Source organism: Rhinoraja longicauda, chromosome 16, assembly GCF_053455715.1.
Source record: "Rhinoraja longicauda isolate Sanriku21f chromosome 16, sRhiLon1.1, whole genome shotgun sequence".
Classification (NCBI taxonomy): Eukaryota; Metazoa; Chordata; class Chondrichthyes; order Rajiformes; family Arhynchobatidae; genus Rhinoraja; species Rhinoraja longicauda.
In genome coordinates, this window is record NC_135968.1 from 48,363,327 (window position 1) to 48,370,012 (window position 6,686).

The 6,686-nt window shown below is 44.6% G+C and overlaps 1 pseudogene; it reads right to left on the reverse strand.

Moving 5' to 3' along the window:
• Positions 1-3,376: 3,376 nt before the first annotated feature.
• Positions 3,377-4,945, reverse strand: LOC144600992 (antiviral innate immune response effector IFIT1 pseudogene; annotated as a pseudogene).
• Between the last annotated feature and the right edge of the window lie 1,741 nt (positions 4,946-6,686).

The window sequence follows — 6,686 nt, forward strand, 5'->3', positions numbered from 1 at the left end:
CAGCAACACATACAAGTGTAGAAATAGCAGATGGAGTTTAATCTGAGCAAGTGTGGCTGTTGCAATTTGGGAGGTCATATGTAAGGAGAAAATCTACATTTAACTGCCTGACCCTTAGGAGCATTGATGTACAGAGGGGATATCAGTGTATCCTCTTGGGGTCCAAGTGCATAACTCCTTGAAAGTGGCAACACGAGTAGATAAATTGATGAAGAAGGCATAAAGTATTTTTGCTTAATACCAAATATGGGGCATTGAGTATAAGGTACAGGACATCATGATGCAGCTTTACACACTGCATTTGGAGCAGTGTGTGCAGGTCTGGTAGCCCCAGTACAGGAAGGACGAGGAAGCTTTGGGAAGAGTGTAGAGCAGGTTTGCTAAGACGATGCATGGATTAGTGGGGATTAGCTACAAGGTACGGTTGTACAGACTTGTACTGTTTTCTCTGGAATGCTGGAGGTTGCAGCAAAACCTGATAGAAGTATATAAAGTTATGTGAATCACAGATAGGATCCGCTGTTACAACCTTTATCCCAGCATGGAAATATCAAATAATAGAGGACATCGCTTTAGGTTGAGAGGGACAACGTTGACAGGAGATGTGTATAAGAGCTGGTGTATAAGAGTCCACACCTTGAACAAAGGATACAGTCGATGAGGTTGGAGGAGGTGCAAGTGAACCTCTGCCTAACCTGAAAGGACTGTCTGGGTCCCTGGACAGAGTCGAGGGAGGAGGTGTAGGGACAGGTGTTGCATCTCCTATCTGGAGAGGGGAATGGTTCGGGTGGGAAGGGATGAGTTCACCAGGGAGTTGTAGGGGCAATGCACTATCCTGGAATTTCGATTGCTGCCACAGAATCTCCTCTCTGTCCCCCTAACTAATATGTTTCCTATCACAAAGGCTCTGCCTGACATTACCCTTCCTTGCTGTGTCTCAGAGCCTGACTTGGTGCCACAGACCACACTGCTACTGCTAAGCACCCCTGACCGGTCATCTCCCCCAACAGTATGCAGAAGTGTGTACCTGTTTCAACGGGGAATGCCCAGTGGGTCTCCAGCACTCTTTGTCCACCCATCTAATCTTTTGCTTTATCTTCGGCATGACCACCTTGCTATGGCTTCATCGATGAAGCTCGCGTTCTTCTGGATGGTCCTGAGGTCAACCAGCCACAGCTCCAGGTGCCTAATACTCTCTGTAAGGTGTTGCATCTGGCCACACCACCCACATGTGGTCATCAGGGATACCAGAATTTCCCTGGTCCCTATTCTGCAGGAGCAGCATGTCATTTTTCCACCTTCCATCTCTACTGCTCTAAAACCAAGAGTAAAAACCACAACAATTACTCACAAGGAACAGCAGACCATTTAACTTTACCTCCTGTTACCCTCTGCTCAGCCTTTACTGAGTCTCCTTGAGCTAAATCCACAGCACTTGAAACACAGCCTCACACTGACCCTCAACACAGCACTTCACCTCCACACAGCCCCTCTCAGAGCATACGGCTCACTAAATGTCACTCTTCTATACTTTGTCTTCTGGGTATTGACTGCCCAATTAGCCAATTTATTGGCATTCAATTAGCCAATCGAACAACTACCTTTTGAAATCTCCCACTGCTGCTCCGACACTGAAATACACTTGTTAGATGTTGAAAGAGATTCACCATGTTACAGGTTACCCAAACAAACCTACAGTTGTATTGTAGAAAGTATCCTAACTGGTTGCACCATGGCCTGGTATAACAAATCCCATGGACCTGAATGGAGGCTGCTGCAAAGTGGTGGTTCAGCCCAGTCCAACGTGAGCACAGTCATCCTGACCATCAAAAGCATCTACGTCAGGTGTCACCGCAAGAAAGCAGCATCTGTCCTCAAGGGTCTCCACATCGGGGCTATGCCAGTGTGGATGTGTCCAGGTTCAGGAACAGCTTCTTCCCTACAGCCATCAGGCTATTAAATGATACACTATTGTCACATGTACTTGGGCACAGTGAAATTCTTTATTTTGTATACAATACACAAAGTACACAAAGACTCGCCACGTTTCTGGCCAAAGTTACTAAGTATAACATATTATAGTCATGTTATAGTCATTTTAGTACAAAGTATTACAGGAATGCCATTTGTCAATATCCACTGTTGGGGATGGCCACATGAAAGGGTTAATGTTTCCATTAATCACTTCCAATTTCTGGTTCCATTATCAATCCGTTGGTATTTTCAAAATGGATTCGATTTTTGCAGCAACATTGTCCTTGATTATTAATTATTATGCCTGATAATGTTAACTTGAATCTTTCCTTTGTCAATAATATCATCTCTTGACATCCCATTAATGATCCTGGTCCCCTCCCCTCCCCTCCCCAACAGACCCCCTCCCCAGCCTTTCCTCCATCACTCCCAGCAGCACGATGCACACTTTAGGGATCTGTTGTTTGTGTTCCTTTGATTTGGTTAAGGCAGAGCCAATCTCTGATTTGAAGCTTTAATTAATACACATGTCAATGTAGGACATCTTATAATGATCCTGAAAATGAAATCATTCCAAAGTTATAATTGTGCATTGAGAAACAAGAAAAAATAAAGAGTAAAATGATGAAGGTGAAAGACTCAGATGTGGCAACTTGCCAGAAGCCTCAATGATATGTCTCCATCTGGTTCCACATGCTGCCATTTCCCAATTCCCATCTTTCCAGGGCCCTAGTGAGACCGCACCTGGAGTTCTGTGTGCAGTTTTGGTCTCCAAATTTGAGGAAGGATATTCTTGCTATTGAGGGCGTGCAGTGTAGGTTTACCAGGTTAATTACCGGAATGGCGGGACTGGTATATGTTGAAAGACTGGAGCGACTAGGCTTATATACACTGGAATTGTGAAGTATGAGAGATCTTATCGAAAAGTATAAGATTATTAAGGGGTTGGACACGTTAGAGGCAGGAAACAGTTCCCAAATTTGGGGGAATCCAGAACAAGGTGCCACAGTTTACGAATATGGGGTAGGCCATTTAGAACTGAGATGAGGAAAAACTTTTTCAGTCAGAGAGTTGTGAATCTGTGGAATTTTCTGCCTCAGAAGGCAGTGGAGGCCAATTCTCTGAATGCATTCAAGAGAGAGCTGGATAGAGCTCTTAAGGATAGCGGAGTCAGGAGGTATGGGGAGAAGGCAGGAACGGGGTACAGATTGAGAATGATCAGCCATGATCACATTGAATGGCGGTGCTGGCTCGAAGGGCCGAATGGCCTCCTCCTGCACCTATTGTCTATTGAAACTCAAATTCAACACTTATACAACCAAATTCCATTTGATTGATGTGCTTGAGCTGTTATTATTTTTTAAAGTAGAATAATTTTTTTTAATCTTTAAATGAAGCGCAAGATCATTTTTGAAAACTTCACACTCATAAGTAAAGCCTTAATTCAAAGAAGAAGCTATCAGAATATAATGTGAAATACACACATCACCAAAGCTATCTGCAGATTAGATGACATTGGTGCATATTATAGGCAGCCTTGTGGTTCTCAAAGGTGTAATTCTGAAAGAGCACGCAGGTATTCTTCATTCTCATGATCAATCTCCAAGGCCTTTTCAAAGTATTCAATAGCTTTGGACGTGTTCCCATCCAGCTGATATGTTAACCCTCTGACACCAAGAGCTTTGCTGTCACGTGGAGCATAGTAAAGTTTTTTATCTGCCCACTTCTCCAATTTTTCCTTACACATTCTCCGTTCTCTTGAATCATATTCAATCTTCACTCCTTTCAGAAATAGGCTGATGGCGCTTGATTCCGATCGTTTCTGGTACAGTTCAAATGACCCAGCCTTTAAACATATCTGCTGTGTGTTTTCTGGACGGATGTCCTCCAATTTCACCAGATCATTGTAGATCTCCTCTGCCTCAGAATACTCTTCATTTCTTATGCAAATATCTGCATAATCCAGCTTTGGTCGAATAGAACTCCTCGGACGGCACTCAGAGGCTTTCCAAAAATGATATTTACATTGACGGATCAACTCAGCTTGCTGCCCAAGATTTCTATTACCAAGTTTGTTCAGTTTAATTCTATAACACATTCCAATTTGGTGGTGTGAGAAGCACGAGTGTGGAGTTAATTCTAACACTTGCTTCAATAGATTGATTGCTTTCTCCACTGCTTCTTCTTTGTAAAATTTTGCCGCGTAGCGAAGCACATATGGACCCTCACTGGCCTTCTGCAATGCTTGTTCAACTAATGTCTTTGCTTCTTCCTTTTTACCGAGTCCTTTCAATTTTAAGGCCAGCAGCACCATGGCCATTGCATTATCTGGATCCAGCTCCAGTACACGTCGCAGATACGTCACTGACTTACTCCATTCATGACTCTCTGGCGTTCCAGACAATCCTTCCAGACGAAACAGAACAGTTGCTTTGCCCATGATCCACTCTGTGTTATTGGGATCTTCCCCCAGAGCTTTCTCAAAACATTCCATAGCCTCCTCATAGTATGGAGCTGCAGAACTCAACAATGACCATCCCTTCTCCCCATACACTTCAGGTATCATTGCTGTATACCGAGGGCCATCAGTGAGTGGTTTACAGATCATCTCCAGCTTGTCGAGGTAGGACTGGGCCTCGGTCAGTTGTCCCATGTGGTAATGCACCCAGGCAGAGTTTCCACAGGTGATGATGCTGTTTCTTTCAAATGTATCTTTGTGGTTCCCCCTCATAATCCTGTCAGCTTCTTTTAAGTTTTGAAGAGCTTCCTCACAGTTGCCTTGCAGGCAGTTTACAAAAGCGAGTTGGTTGTAGGATGTGGCTTGATATTTATCTGCAAAGATTGTGGCATCTTTTAATCGGTACACCATATCGTCCAAGTCAAGGGTCTCCTTCTGTGGGCCCCACGTGAAGTGACACGCAAGCTGATCGAGCTTCTCTTTCAACAAATCTCTCATTCTGCTGCTGCAAGAGAATAAAATTCATCAAATTCCATGTCAGGCAAGTCTGTCTCCCAATCTCACAAATAGTCAGCAGACCAGACAAGCTGCATTTGGTTATTTTGTCATTGACCTGAAGCAGTCTCCAGGCAAGACTCTGGGATGGTGTGTTGCCTCCCTGATGCTAGAGTCAATGATGATTGGGAGAGAACTGGATATTCTGAGAGGGAAGTCTCCAGAGATCCTTGTCCATATTGGTGCCAATGACATATTTAGGAAGGGAGATCAGGTCCTGCAATTTTGGGAGTTGGGTAGTAGGTTAAATGTAGGACCTCCAGGTTGTCGAGGATCCCCCTCTCGCCTCATAGCCATGCCGCCCAGTGTTGGACATTTCCATCCTGTCTACACCATCTATGTTGTCATCTCAGAATTGCTACCCAAGCCACGTGCTAATGAGGCAAGAAATAGTAAGATAGTACACTTCAATACATGGCTAAGGAGCTTGAGCAGGAGGGAGTGCATCAGGTATATTCATCATTGGGCTGTCTTCTACTGTGGCTGGGACTGTAGAAGGAGGATTAGTTTCTCCTGAACTGGTAGGAAACCAATATCTCATAGTTTTCTAGTGCTACTCGATGGAAATTAAACTAGAGTGTCAGTGAGGTGGGCAATGGAGCAGGTCAGCAAGTGGAGACACTAATGGGAAGGTGGAGGTTATGAAAAGTAAGTTGTAAAGAAAGGACAATCAGGGACAGGTTAATGAACATGGTGAGGCTGAGGGGCTGAGCTGTGTTTATTTCAATGCAAGTAGTATTTTGGAAACAGTGGTTGAGCGTAGGGCCTGAATCAGCTTGGAGCCTGTATAGAACGATGATGTTGTGACCATGACCACATTATGGTCACTTGGTTGTGAAAGGGACAGGACTGGCAGTTTAATGCTTCAAGGTTTAGATGTTTCAGACGTGATAGAGAGAGAGGGAGGTAAAGGAGGTGGAGGAGTTGCACTATTAATAAGGTAGAATGTCACAGCTGTACACAGGGAGGACCCAGTGGACAATCCATCCACTGGGGAAATGTGGTTGAGGTGAAAAATAAGGAAGGTGCAGTCATTCTGATGGGATTGTACTATAGGCATCCCAACCACCAGGGGGGGTAAACGAACAGATGTGTAGACATGTTATAGAAAGATTTAAAAGCAACGTTGTTGTCGTGGCCGGTGGCGTTAGCTTCCCCAACATTGACTGCTTCTAACAGTGCAAGAGGAACTGCAACAGTACATGCAACAGTCCTGCAACAGTGCAAGAGGAACTACAACAGTACATCCCTCCTGTATTGGGGCAACCAGAGTTGCATGCAATACTTCAAATGTGTTGGAGGTGGCCGGATGTGGGTGGATTACAGTGAATGTCGGTAGTGTATCGCAGCCCAGTGGGCGACCGCTTCCCCCGTGAGTGGCCGGATCGCTGGCAGCTCACCCCCACCTCACACATGGCTGTGCTCCAATAATATTCTTCCTTTGATTTTTTTTCAACCTTTTAAAACTGCAAAAATCATTATTAACTCACGGGCCGTACAAAAACAGGCAGCGGGCCGGAATAGGCAGGGGTTGCCGATCCCTGCTCTAAACCTTTCCCATCTATCCTAAACATTAAAGACAAGAGGGTAATTAAGTAGACGGTAAGACTGCTGAAGGATAAAGGAGGAATATTATGCTTGGCATCAGAGGATGATGGAGTCTGAGGAGGGATCTTGGTGTTAAACTCCCAGAAAGTGG